Genomic DNA, 15,214 nt, shown 5'->3' on the forward strand with positions numbered 1-15,214 from the left:
TCTTCCAATCCATGAGCATAGTATATCTTTCATTGTTTGTGTTGTTTTTATTTCTTTCATCAATGTCTTAATTTTCAGAACAAAGGTTTTTAGCTTCTTGGTTAAATTTATTTTTTGGTGCTGTATTGTTGGTATAATTGTAAATGGGATTGTTTACTTAGTTTCTCTTTCTGCTACTTTGTTATCGACCTATAGAAATAACACATTTTCTGCTTATTGAGTTTGAATCCTATAACTTTACTTAATTTCATTTCAATTTTCATAGATTTTGGTGAAACTTCAGGGCTTTCTATATAGTATCATGTCATCAGCAGTGAAAGTTTTACTTCTCCCTTACCAATTTGGATGTGTTTTATATCATTTTATTGTCTTAACTGCTGTGACTTGGACTTCAAGAGATATGACAAATGAAAGTGGTGAAAGTGGACATTCTTGTCTTGTTCCTGATCTAAGAAGAAAGTTTTTCAGCTTTTCATCATTGAGTACAATGTTAGCTGTGGGTTTTTCATATATGGCCTTCATTATGTTGAGATATGTTCCATCTAAACCCCCTTCATTGAGGGTTTTTTTTTTTTAAATCATAAATGGGTGTTGTATTTTGTCAAATATTTTTCTCCATCTATTGAGATGATCATATGATTCTTATCTTTCCTCTTATTAACATGATGGATCACATTGACTGATATGAGGATGATGATTCCATCCCTAGAATAAGGCCCACTTGGTTGTGGCAAATGATCAATTTAATGTATTGTTGAATTCAGTTTGCTAATATTTTGGTGAGGATTTTTGCATCTATGTTTATCAGAGATATCTGCCAATAATTTTCTTTTTTGTAGTGTCTTTGTCCTGTTTTGGTATCAGGATAATGCTGGCCTCATAGAATGATTTAGGAGATTCTTCTTTCTCGTTCACTGTTTGTAATATTTTGAGAAGAATGGGTATTAACTCTTCTTTAAATATTGGTAGAATTCACCTGTGAAGCCACCTGGTCCTGGAGTTTTGTTGGTTTTATTTTTTATTTTGATTACTGATTCAATTTTATTACTAGTAACTGGACTGTTCAAATTTTCTATTTGTTTCTGATTCAGTGTCAGAAGATTGTGTGTTTCTAGAAATGTTTCCTACATGTTTATCCAGTTATTGTTTCATTTTTTTTCAAGATTTTATTTTTTTTATTTGACAGACAGAGATCACAAGTAGGCAAAGAGGCAGGCAGAGAGGTGGGGGGAAGCAGACTTACTGCTGAGCAGAGAGCCCACTGTGGGGCTTGATCCCAGGACCCTGGGATCATGACCTGAGCCAAAGGCAGAGGCTTTAACCCTCTGAGCCACCCAGGTGCCCCACTGTTATTGTTTCTTTAAATAAGGTTTTTTTTCCCACTTTCTTTTCTCCTTCTGGAACCCCTATAATATAAATGTTGCTATGACTGATTTTTGTTGCAGATGTCCTAGTCTATCTTCATTTTTTAAATTCTTTTTTTTTTCTTTTTGCTGTTCAGCTTAGGTGCTTTCTACTACCATGTCTTCCAGATTGCTGATCTGTTCTTCTGCATCCTTTAATCTGCTGTTGATTTTCTCTAACATACTTTAAATTTTCAGCTATTCTTCAGTTCTGATTGGTTGTTTTATTTTCTATCTCTCTGAAGTTCTCACTAAGTTCATCCTCTCAAGTCCAGTGAGCATCTTTGTGACCATTACATTGAAATCTTTTTCAGGTGGATTGCTTATCTCCATTTCATTTAGTTCTTTTTCTGTGTTTTTATCTTATACTGCTATTTGTTTTTTTTTTTTTTAAAGATTTTATTTATTTATTTGACGGAGAGAGAGATCACAAGCAGGCAGAGAGGCAGGCAGAGAGAGAGGAGGAAGCAGGCTCCCTGTGGAGCAGAGAGCCTGATGCGGGGCTCGATCCCAGAACCCTGAGATCATGACCTGAGCCGAAGGCAGCGGCTTAATCCACTGAGCCACCCAGGCGCCCCTTATACTGCTATTTGGAACATGTTCTCTGTCTCCTTATTTTGTCTGACTTTCTGTGTTTTTTTTTTCTTTGTATTATATAGTTCAGCTACTTCTCTTGGTTTTAAAAGTAGTGACCTTATGTAGAAGGTGTCCAGTGATGCCCTGTAACACAACCCCCCCCCCCCCCATCACCAGAACCAGGAGCTCCAAGGGTGTCCCCTGCGTGGCCTGTGTTTGCCGCCCCCCTCCACCCCCCCGCCGTGTGACTCAGCCTCAGCTCTTGGGGTGCACTGGTGGATAGGGCTTGTCCCCTGCATGGCTGACTGAGAAGCCCGGTTGCAGCCGCAGCAGGTGTGCTGGTGGGTGGGGCCAGCCCTCATCCCATCTGTCCACAGTGATCAGCTGCATCTGCTGCTGGTGCATTGGTGGAGCAGGCTTTGCCACTGGCACAGCTAGCTGAAAAGCCCAGCTGAAAAGCTGCAGGCACACGAGTGTGTGGGATTAGTTTTCCCATCCCTTTGAAGGGGAAGCCATCCCAGCTGAGGCCACCTGTCCAGTGTTGCAGGGCAGAAGTCACTATGGAGGGACACCAGTCTTGACTGGAGCTGCCTGCTAGGTGAGGCAGAGCAGGAGCTCTTTGGAGGGATTGCCTGCTGAGGTAAGCAGATGTGGTGGGGCAGGTCTATAGGGAAATGCCAGGGCAGGCAATTGCTGCTAACTAGGTAAATGGAGAGTGTCCGAACTGGTGCTGCAACCATTGGTTATCTAGACTGAAGGAGGGCAAGAAAAATGGCACCTGCTAGCACTCCTGTTTCCAGAGAAAGCTCCTGCAGATCCCTGACTCTCTGGCATATGTCCTAAAATTAATCAATAAATTTTCTTTATGTATAACTCAGGTGATTTTCAAATTGCTGCTCCTGTGCTGGGTCCCCTGCCAAGGTGTGTCTGTAGGAGGCGATGACTCAAGATCAGAATACTCTGTCATCTTTCTTCTCTCACATTTTCTCCCCCCTCCCCCACTTAGGTTCAGTTAGCCAGCATGTAGTACATCATTCGTTTTTAATGTAGTGTTCAACAATTCATTAGTTGCGTAAAACACTCAGTGCTCATCACAATACATGTCTTCCTTAATCCCCATCAATTCATCCATCAGTGGGCATGCAGGTTGTTTCTGTTTCTTGACTATTGTAAATAATGCTGCAATGATTATGGGGCTGCAGATATCTTTTTGAACTAGTGTTTTCATCTTCATCAAATACTCAGAAGTGGAATTACTGGATCAATATGGTAATTACATTTTTAATTTTTAAGTTGTTTTAAGTATAGTCAACACCTTTTCATTTGGGTCAGATGCTCTCAATGCCGAGAGAGCAAGTATCCAAAGCAAATTTTAAAATGGAATGTAAGTAAGAATTATCTCACTCTAAGTTCTGTTTTTCTGGATTAGTTTTAAATTTGGTTTCACCAAAACTAAGAAATAGTATAAAATTCATTAGAGCTGATTGTCCACTAGGATAGAGTCTCTCCTTGGTTGTATTTTGCTTGGGGAAGGGAAGGGATCATGTGTCTCTCGAGGCCAATAAATTGCAAGGACAGTTTTCTCTAAGCAGTACAGAAAACACAATGTTTGAATACTAAGATGTTGTCTTTATAGTAAGCCTGCTCACCACACCCTTTTTCTTCAAAAGATGACAAGCATGACCTGGTGTAACAGTCCTGGCATTTGTCAATCTTTCCAAGTTTGTTGCAGTTTAGTGCTCTTTAAATTTTTTGGAAGTAAAAGTTCTGAGAAAGTCTTTTAATTTTTTATGCATCTTGAGCCCAGTTTTATGTGTTTACTTTTAGGGACTTCTACCCTATTCTGCAAGATGTAAGCTACCCTCAGATATTTTGTATCAACATAAAGTAACTTTTATAAAATATTCTAATAGCATTCTTACTTATGAAAAGAGAATTTAAGGAAAAGTAAATAAAATGTCTATGTTGGTTAAAAATTGAGTGTTGTTGAGAGAATGACCTGTGTTTTAAGAGGTAGGGTAGATAGGTTGTTAAAATTTTAGTCTTTGTAAAAGCCAGAGAGCATTCATTGAATCAGTTATTTCACATCCTTTTGGACCACACCATGGTTCTTTTATCCTTTGTCTCTTCTTCCCTGGAATTTTTCCCACCTTCTTTCTATGAGCCAAGGTCTGTAATAACTTCACCACTCGATTATCTGAAAACCTCTTTCACTTACTCATGAACACCCTTGTTTGTGTGGGTCTAAGAAAAAGAAGGCCTTCTACATGAAAGCTAAGAGTACTGAGAAGCCTGGTAAATGTCTAGAAGCCTTTCTCAGGGTGGTTTGAGATTTAGAAGAGATTAAGCACTGAGTCCCAAATACTGGCAATGAAAGTAAGGAAATTGTAGGATCAAGCTTCATGACAGCTAAGGCTTGTAAATAGTGATCATATTGTCATATTGTCCTTGGTCAGTTTGGGAGGTCAAGAAGAGCTATTTAATAACTGGAATAAAGACATTTTAGTTTTTCCAATAACGATCTCCAATTCCAAAATTGTTGAATACTCCTTTCTTGCTGTTTTACCTTGTTAGGGCCCCTTGGGTGATAGTGTGGAAGAAAGTTAGGAACTTTCTTGGCCATTTACTGTTTACCAAGCTTCTTTCATATGTAGACAAATGGGTGTGCCACACTTACACTATCCTCAGGATGGCATAGTACCACAGGACTCCCTTTGGGGTTGTCTGGTTCTTTGTGATGCTGGTGATCTCTGCTGATGTGGTAGTTTCCTTTGTCTCTATGAATTTGGCTTGGATATGTTTCCTTAGTGTTGCCTTATCCTGAAGGGAGGGGAGATTTAAAAGCTAGATCAAGTGGGTTTGGCTGCCGCTCTAAGAAGTCTGAATTTTGTTTTTAAGTATAATGGAAAACTTTGAAGGATAATAACAAAATCTGATTGCTACTTAAGGAAGAAAACTCAGCTAAGTCAGAGATGGTCTATGCAGGAGCAACAGTGGAAACAGAGGCCAGTTAGGGGGCTGACGCAAAGGTCTAGATGAGAGATGACTGCGGCTAAGATTAAAACACTGGTGAAGTGGCTGGATTCAAGCTATAATTTGATTGCAGAGCCAGCAGAACTTACTGGTGGATTGGATTCAAGTGTGGAGGAAAACAATGAGCAAACTTCCAGAATCTACAAGGAAGCCATTAAAACCATTGCTAAAGGTGGGAGAACATCTTGGCACTCAACTGGGTTTAAAGATGAGAATAGTAGTACGCACATGATAAAATCAGAGGGTAGCAACTCCAAAAAAGCATACACAGTGGAATAATGATGCAAAGCAAAGGGTCATCCTTTCTCTCTGACCCCATGAATCACCATGGGACTTGTTTCCATTTCCCAGTGAAATGGAAATCTGTCTGGTTTTAGGAAAGGGGTATCACCAAGTGAAGACTGGTGTCAGGTAAGATGGAGTAGAGGAAGGGTTAGAAGGGAGATCAAAAATCTAGAGAGATTTATTCTTAATTGAATGATACTGAAGGTACCGGAAGATGGAAGGTGATAAATGAGGCTGGGTGATGAGAGTGTTGCAAGAAAAAGCACGAGGAGTCCCCTAATCTTAGCATTATTAGGTAAAAGCTGTCATGGAAAATGGGCTGAAGGCACATGTTCATGATAAAGGATGAGAAATGCTGAGAAGGAGAATTTATTTTAAGGCCAAATAATATACTTATCAGTACCAAGCCTCTGTCTGGAATGTTAGCATCGTGGTTACACACACGATGGGGTGGGAGTTGATAGGAGTTGATGGGAAGGCCTGGGTGGAGGCCCAGTCTCTGTGGGCCTTTTCTAATGTCTACATTTACTGTTGAGTAGAGTAATTGTGACATCAGAAGAAAATCATCCAATCATAGTTTTCTGCTTTTCTTTTAAAATTTGTTTCCACTTTTATTAGTCTTTTGCACTTTTCTCACCGTCCATACTTCTAACTCCTCACTTGCCTTACAAGTCATAGCATACTACACAATGCATTAACATTCTAACATTTAAAGTCTGAAACTGATTTTTGGCAGTTTTTGCACCCAGGATTTTAGAAATGCTCAACTGGGATATATCTCTTGTCATGAATCACAGTCATCATGATAACAGCCTTTCACTTTTTTGAAAATGAACCTTGCTATCTGGATAACCAGATCATCCCATCACCTTGTGACATCATTAATGGCATAGTTTCCATATCTGTACGGTGAGCATCTAGATGATCGCTTCCATGTGAAAGATAAGGCAAAATCTTCAGACAAAACATGAAATGTGTGGCACAGCTAAACACCATTCCTCCTCTATTAAATTTTAATTACTGGCTGTTCTTTTCTATTAAATCTTAATTATGGTATGTTAAAGAATTTATATATACCACCTTATTAGTACATATCACACTTTGTTTTCAAGTCCTACTGTGACCCATCTGATGGAATTTGAACTTTGAAGTTATAAGATTGGCCCTTTTAGCATGTGAGAAGGGGGAGGGAGAAAAGATATAAAAGGAATTTAACCTACTAATGAATTTGTATCCATATTAACAAAAAGCCAAAGACTTGCTGAACCAGCTAACCAGACTTTTTTTACAATGGATTGGCAAGATAAAGATTGCAGATGCCACCTGTTGAGGCAGCGACGACCTTCAGAGTTAAGGTAATACTGCTTCTTCTTAGAAATCTTCACATTTAATTACATATTCACTGTTTGCCTTGTCCTTGTATCGTAGGCTTTCTAAAGGCAAAGATCATAGCCTCAGGATTTTTCACAATGTCTGGCATACTAGGGCCCCCTCTCAGGTGCCCTCCCTCCTCAGGAGCTTTGTATTATCCATTTGCGATCATTCAGTAAACTTGCTTTGCTGTCAAAAAAAAAAAAAAAAAAAAAAAAATCTCTGGCATGCTATAACCTTTCAGTAAATATTGATTGAATAAATAATTTTAATTGGGAAGATCAATCAAGTTGGGAAATAGTGCTGATTAATATACTGATGTCTTCTAGTAGTCAAACTTTAGTTAACTAAAAAATTGAATTAGGAATGTGAAAATAAATTTCTGAAATAAGTCCTTTTCTTAAGTCCCCCCCCCCCCCGCCCTTTTTTTCCTGTAGGCTCCTTGCTCAGCATGGAGCCCAACACAGGGCTTGAATTTACAACCCGGAGATTAATACTTGAGCTGAGATCAAGAGTCAGACACTTAACCAACTAAGCCATGCAGGCATCCCTCAAATAAGTCCTTTTATTCATCAGTTCCTACCTGCTTTCTCCATCTAGAGATGAGAGAGATGGACTCAATAGCCAGTGGTCCCTGTGTGGCAGATAGAAAAAGCTAAGGTTCTGGAGATAAATGATATAATAGGTCCTCAAAAGGTAGATGTGTAGCATGTTTTTGTGTATACTGATACACAGAATGTTCGATATTGCTTGTGACCCAGAGAGGACCCTTGTCAACCCACTGTTAAGTGGACATTTATTAAAATTCCAATATTTTTAAGTAAAAACAATAATGGACGTTCTAGGAAAAATGTTTCTTAAACTCTGAGGAGTGTAGTTACTTCATTGGCTATTGCTTCTGTTTGAATAACTTCATTCTAGTTGGCTATATATGCAGTTGCTGTGGTGGGGGGGACTTGTTTTGTTATGAAAATAATATATTTTTGAAGTCATTCATCTCTAAACTAGAAAATGCTAGAGTCATCAGTTAAAGTATCGTAAAGGACTGCAAGAGCTGGGCTCTTTTGAGTTAGGGCTCTTTGGTGATATAAAAGTGTTTTTAAAATCTTTGTTATTGAAGTGTAATCGACAAACAGTGTAATATTAGTTACAGGTAAGCAACGTGTTTATTCAGTGATTCTCCACTCAGTGCTCACTACAGGAAGTGTACTCACCGTCGGCTACCATACAACATTATTACCATGTTGACCATATTCCCTATGCTGCACTTTTCCATCTAACTTTTTGTATAGCTGGAACTTAATCCCTCTTGGTCTCCTTCACTGTTGCCCATGTGCCTACCCACCTCCTTTGCCCATGTGCCTACCCACCTCCTCTCTGACAACCATCAGTTTGTTCTCTGTATTTAAGAATCTGTTTATTTGCTTTGTTCTTAGATTTCACATGTAAGTGAAATCATATGGTATTTGTCTTTCTGTGACTTATTTCACTTAGCATAATATCCCCTAAATACATCACTGTTATCACAAATGACAGATTCTTTCTGTAGCCGCGTAATATTTCATGGTGTATATATACTACTTTTTTATCCATTTATCTACAGATGGACATTTGGGTTGCTTGCATATCTTGGCTATTCTACAATAAACATAGGGGTGCATGTATCTTTTCAAATTAGTGTTTGAGTTTTCTTTGGGCAAATATCCAGCAGTGAAATTACTGGATCATATGGTATTTCTATTTTCCATACTGGCTGCATCAATTTATATTCCCACCGACAGTGAACGAGAGCTCCCTTTTTTCCACTTTTTTCCACTTTTTTCCACATCCTCGCCAACACTTGTTATTTTCTGTGTTTTTTATTTTGGCCATGCTGATAAGTGGGAGGTGATATCTCATTACAGTTTTGATTTGCATTTCCCTGATGATAAGTGATGTTGAACATCTTTTCATGTGTCTGTTGGACATCTGTATGTTGTCTTAGGAAAAATGTGTATTCAGGTCCTCTGCCCATTTTGTAATCAGATAATTTTCGGCTTTTGGGATTGAATTACATATATTTTGAGATCAATTAGTTTGACTAGAGATAATTTGGTTCAAAGTTAACTCTCATGGATTCTACAAAAGTTCTAAGGGAAAATCTATCAAATGTGTCTAGCAGCAATTATAGTTCACTAGAAACAAATTTAGACTCCCCTAGCAACTTATTAGGATCAAAGAGAGGTGCTTTAACTAAGATCATCAAGGCCACAGACAATGTAATAAAGATCGAGAGTATAACCATAGATGTACTATCCCCTTCATAATTTACTTAGTAGGCATGTTTGTTTTGGCAGCAAAACTGCTTTTGGTTGGATACAAGGAATTCAGTCATGAATTGCTAAATATGTTCTTTAGGATGAAATAGATGGTTGCAGGAGTCCTATTAACAAAGACCCCCATTTTGCAAACATTCTAAACACTTTTAAAAATATTTATTTTAGAGAGCACGTGCACATGCACAAACAGGAAGGGGCAGAGGGAGGGGGAGAGAATCTGAAGCAGAATCCATACTGAGTGTGTTGCTTGATGTGGGGCTTGATATCACTGCCTGGAGATCATGACCTGAGCCAAAATCAAGAGTCAGATGCTTAACCAACTGAGCCACCCAGGCACCACCCCCTTCTAAATATTTTTAAACAAAAATGCTCTATAACTGATAAGAAGGAGATGACAGGGAGGCTGACGTTTGTTGAGAACCTACTCCATTATGGCACTAGGCACTTAAAGTGGCTAATCTTACTACTTTGAACCCACACTATTTTAGTAAGGCAGGGGAAAACTTTAGTACAGAAGAAGAAACTGAGAATTACAGAAACTTAAAGTCTTGCTCAGGTAGAGATGGACAGAACAACTCAGTCCCATCGGATTTTTTATGTTGATGTATGGTTAGGGAACTAATGTGTTCTGGTGGAGCAGCCAGGATCAGAAATGCTTCCCGAGTGTGACCAGTTAGGAATTAGGACAGAATTGGATAACAGGGAAGAAAAAGCAGTACTGGGGCGCCTGGGTGGCTCAGTGGGTTAAAGCCTCTGCCTTCGGCTCAGGTCATGATCTCAGGGTCCTGGGATCGAGCCCTACATCAGGCTCTCTGCTCAGTGGGGAGCCTGCTTCCCTTCTTCTCTCTGCCTACTTGTGTATCTGTCCGTCAAATAAATAAATAAAATCTTAAAAAAAAATAAAGTCCTGTTGACTCTAACTTAAAAAAAAGAAAAAGAAAAAGCAGAACTTAAATACACCTTGCTGCTGAAATTCAGCAATTCCTGGAATGGGAGTGGCAACACTATTCAATAGTGTGAAAATGAATAAAGGGGAATCTCCCTAAAATGGAGTGGGGAGGACAGCAGGGGAGCTCTAATGTTGTACCACTCATGGCCAATTGGAGACCTTAACAGGAATGGGTGTACTTTCCTAGTCCTACTACTTTACTATTCCAGCAGGAATGAAAAATCTCACAAACCACCCCAACAGCCCAGCCAATGAGATACTGTCACAGTCAGCCAATGAAAAGCCACTATGCTTCAAACTCCCAGTTTACTCCAACAGACTTTTCGTTTGTAACAGCAAGTCCTCTCCCTCCCTCTTTGCCCGCCCCCATAAAAGAACCTTCTTCTCTTTTGTTCTCTAGCACCCTGCCTGTCCTGAATTGGAGTTCTCTGCAACTCCCTCATCAACTCATTTTTGTTAGTGAAATAACTGAAAGCTGATTTTCTAAGGTTTACATTACTTGGTGAGGAGATACGGGATCCCAAGAAGACCCCCCAATAACTCCAAGGCTGGTGAGCAAACAGGTACCAGACCCCAAAGAGCCAAATGAGCTCACTGCTTTCTTGCCGACCCTGGAGTTTGAGGGTAAGTTTTCTCCTGGATTGGATCTCTGCTCTTCGTCTTTGTGTTGATCTCTAGGGGCTTTATTTGGAATCTGTGTTAAGGCCTCGCCTCTTCCAAGAGTACTTGATCAGCATTTGGTCTCTTTGGAACCAGACTGTGCCTATTGGAACTGTGCTGTGCTTTGGTGAGACTCCTTTTTGGAACCCAATGTTCCTATTAGAACTATGCTGTTCAGGAATTTTTCTTTTTGCTCTAGAGAACACTTCTGAAAAAATGGGATTTTAAAATGCTTTGAGGGGGTCCTTCCTTCTGGCACCCCTTCACTGTTTTTTTTTTTTAAGATTTTATTTATTTACTTGAGAGAGAGAGATCACAAGTAAGCAGAGAGGCAGGCAGACAGACAGAGAGAATGGAGGAAGCAGGTTCCCCACTGAGCAGAGAACCAGATGTGGGGCTCGATCCCAGGACCCTGAGATCATGACCTGAGCTGAAGGCAGAGGCTTTAACCCACTGAGCCACCCAGGCGCCTCCCCCTTCACTGGTTTTATGTTTAAAAACAGAAATCCCTCCTCATGTGCATTTCTAATTAAATGGACCAACTTAATCGCAAGCTTTTTTGGAACTTTAATGGCCACTATGGGCCATTAAAGTCTTCAGTCAGAAAGTCACAGCTAAACAAAAAATTGAATGGGATGCCTCTTTAATTGGTACCTTGAGGCTTCCAAGTGTTTTTAGGATTCTAAGCTTGCTTCTTTGTGAAATACTATTTCTAAATTAACTGAGGCAAACAATTGAAAGGGATCAAAATGGCTTCTGAGAACTCCCCCCACCCCTCGTCTCCAGATACCTGGGCTCCACCTTGCACACAGGCCCTTCCTCCAGTGGTATTTTACTCTGTTCCTTTGTGCCTGCCTTTCCTCCTTCTGGCCCCCTCTCCATTCTAATCCTCTTGTTGAATTTCATTTTTCCTCTGAATGTCTAACCAGTACTTCCTATCCCAAATGTATTAAAATCTACCCTATAAAGTTAAGTCTTTGGAGAATCTAACTAAACTTCAAATGTCTTAATGTTCCCTGGACTAAGGCTGAATTTTGGACCATAGTTTCCTAAAGTAATCAAAGACCCCTTTAGGTTTGCTGAAGAATTTAGCATAGTTATTTAAATGTACAACCTGGCTTCTTGATTTTTATCTGTCCACATGCCTGTTGGGGAGGGCCAGGTCAAATACTAGAAAAGATTAGCTCAGTGAGAACATCTTGAAGGGGATTTGGAGAAATAAACCCTAACTTTTGGCAAAATGCTTGAACACTCACTGGAAATGTCCACCAAGCAATTAGAGTGGCTTTTCTTAAGCCTCTTAATTGGAACAGAATTCATGTTTGTACACAAAAGCCTGGTGAAACTATTATAGTCAAGTGCAGATAATCTTTAACGGAAGTTCTGGTGTTTGTTTAGTTGTTGAATCCACTTGGGCAGCATTTAATTCTGCTTATTAATGGACTGAAAGATGCTCTTTCTCTTGTAGTTAAAAGGATGATGATGGAATGAGAAACCGTGTGCACTCCAGATTTAGTCAATTTGGCAAACTATCTTTGTCCTATCCCAGATAAGTCACCTATAAGAAAGATAGCTACAAGTCTCAATTTTCAGTTCTGGAAAATGAAGTCTCCTCTACAGAACCAAAAATCCTAGTTTCTGCCATTATTGCAAAGAGCCAGGACATTGGACAAAATAACTTACAAATTTAAGCTTACCAGGTGTCATCAGTCCCCAGGCCAGCCCTTCCAATGTCTTCCTAATTCCCAGAAATGGCACCCGGAGGAAATACAGGGGCTCTTCCCAGTCCTCCCTCTTAATCTGCTTGGAGAAACCACTCCCCGGGTTTGGGGGATCTATTTGTCCTGATTGACCCTGGAGTGGCATGTCTCAGTGCTAACCCCACCACTCTAAAGCAGCTTCTGTCTCAGGGTACTAAAACAGTTCAAATAGTAAGGGTCCTATCTGTCTGTCTCTCCTTTTGTCTAGGCCCTTGTGAGATACACACTCTTGTCCTTAGTTCCTCCACCTCTATTCATTTATTGGGCCAAGATTTCCTAGAAAATAACCATACTGGAATTTTTCTCCCAAAAGGAAGAAATAATTCTGGAATCTGATGGTAGTAATCTAAATAGCCAACCAGGGAAATTACATAACTCTTTGATAGCTCTTATTTATTCTGTTTCTGATATCACTATGGCTGAATCTGCAGACAGTGATCATTTGTTCTTACTGGATCAGCTACCACCCTCTTTTTTTTTTTTTTTTTTTTTTAAAGATTTTATGTATTACTTGACAGAGATCACATGTAGGCAGAGAGGCAGAGAGAGAGAGAGGAGGAAGCAGGCTTCCCGCTGAACAGAGCGCGCAAAGTGGGGCTCGATCCCAAGACCCAAAGGCAGAGGCTTTAACCCACTGAGCCACCCAGGTGCCCCAGCTGCCACCCTCTTTATGTGCAGGCTCTTCAGATTATATTGGCAGAATCCACAGTGCACTTCCCATCAAGATTCAGATGCATCAGAACTTCTCAGAATTAATAAAGCTTTACTAACCAATTCAAATTAATAAACTAACCTATATATAAAGAAGCCCTCTAAGGCATCAGTCCCCTAATATAAGATTGCAAGGCTCAGGGCTTCATGATCCCCTGAACTAGTCCTTATAATGCCCCTCTTTTACCTGTGAGAGAACCCAATGGCAGAGGATGGAGGTTTGTCCAGGACCTCTGAACAATAAATAACACTGTTATCCCCTGGCACCCTGTTATTCCTAATCCATGCCCTACTGATACCCATTCCCACGAAAGCAAATTTTTCAGTATTGCAGTGCATTTTTTAGTATTCCTATTAATAAGGATAGCCAGTATCTTTTTGCTTTCACTTGGGAAGAGTGGAACTAGGCCTGGGCAGTAATGCCCTACGGTTACAATTAGTTTTTCGTTTTCACAAAACTCAAAAGCTGATTTGGATAATACAAAGTTTTCTGAAGGCTCTGTTTGTTACAATGCATAGATGATTTGCTTCTCTGCTCCCCTTCTCAAACCTCTTCACAGGAAGACAACATCCGCCTGTTAAAACTTCTGGCCTTACAGGGACAGAAAGGCTCCAAAGAAAAAATGCAGTTTGCTCAAACTCAGTTTTGATACTTAGAGTATCTGATCTCAGAACAAGGACTACATTTGGATCCAGGTAGGCTTCACAGAATCCAGAACTTCCCAAAACCTAAAACTAAGTGCCATTTATGACGTTTCCTTGGACTGGCTGTCTGCTGTTGATACTGGATTCCAAACTTCTCTCTTAAGGCTCAACTTCCATATGTTTTATTTAAAAACGACCCTATTATTTGGAAAGATCATGATGACATAATTTTGGGGACCTTAAAGAAAAGCTCCCTGTCTTCAGACATCCTGATTATCAACTTCCCCTTTTCTTTATTGTATGTGAGGGGGAAGGGAATGCCTTGGAGTACTCACCCCAAAATAGGGGAATATCATCAACCAATAGGGCATTATAACAAACAATTGGACCCTGTAGCAGGGGGATAACCCCCTTGCCTTAGAGTCATTCCTGCCACTGCCCTTTTGGTTAAGGGCCACTCTGGAGAAATAATCACAGGATCCTCTTTAACCATCCTGTGTCCAATGTAGCAGAACTCCCTCACTCCCCCCGCCCCCCCCCCAACAATTCTCATCACACTGAACACTAAGTCAGTTGCCTTGCCTTCTAGGACATTAACTGCTACTCATGTAATTCTCACTGTAGTAACCTTAGCCCTGCTACTATCCTCTCCTTCATGGATGAGATCCCTCATGACTACCTAATGCTGACAGATAACTTTTGACTCCCTTTGACAATTTATAGGAAACTCCTCTAACCAATGCATATGTTTCATGGTTTAATGATGGTTCTTCTATAAAGGCTGAAAATGGTGAATATTGTGTTGGGTGCTGTCACAACTCCTTTGGAATTCACCGAGTCCATACTTCCACCTGTGGCTATTTTGGCCCAGCAGGTTTAGTTAGGTGCCGCGCTTGGGCTTGTACAGCCAAGGGTAGGGCCACAAACATTTATACCAATAGTCAGTATTGCCTTTGGAGTAGCTCATGACTTTAGAAGTGCTGTGGAAGCAATGCAGTTTGTTTACCTAAACAGTGGGAATAAAATTAAAAATGGCTCCAATGCCCCAAATTTATTAGATGCCATACTGTTGCCTGCAGCTCTTTCTATTACTAAGCTTCCTGGGTCTTCCCGACTCAAACTCCTACAGTCCAAAGGAAACCACCTCACTGATAGTTCCAACAAAACACTGTTCTCAAGGAAACCCAAGACTAAAACCTGTCATGGTTGAAAGGGATGTTCTCTCAAATGATGAGTTGGGAAAAAAATGACAAGAGTTATCCGATAATTGACACTAGAGAGGGAAAAATAGTGGAAATCTAATAAGTATTGGTTTCATCAAAAAAAAAAAAAAGATAACTCTGGTTAGATCCAACACTCCTGCCTTGCTAGTAGTCCTGGAATTCCCACTATTCACCATCTCACCATCCTTAAACCATTAGCCTACTGACAAATAAGTCTTTGGGAATGTTAGTGGGGAAATATTAAGGCTACAAAAAGTACCTACATTGTTTGTCACACCTG

General features: G+C 40.1%; 1 protein-coding gene across 1 annotated transcript in view; it reads left to right on the forward strand.

The window, feature by feature from the left end:
• The first annotated feature begins 10,456 nt into the window (after positions 1-10,456).
• The window catches only part of NAALAD2 (N-acetylated alpha-linked acidic dipeptidase 2), a 63,484-nt gene continuing 58,726 nt past the window's right edge, over positions 10,457-15,214 (forward strand). Inside the window, exon 1 of the mRNA XM_046014549.1 lies at positions 10,457-10,559. The gene's annotated coding sequence lies outside the window, so the exon portion shown is untranslated. The remainder of the gene's footprint in view (positions 10,560-15,214) is intronic.

This window comes from Meles meles, chromosome 8 (assembly GCF_922984935.1).
Source record: "Meles meles chromosome 8, mMelMel3.1 paternal haplotype, whole genome shotgun sequence".
NCBI lineage: Eukaryota > Metazoa > Chordata > Mammalia > Carnivora > Mustelidae > Meles > Meles meles.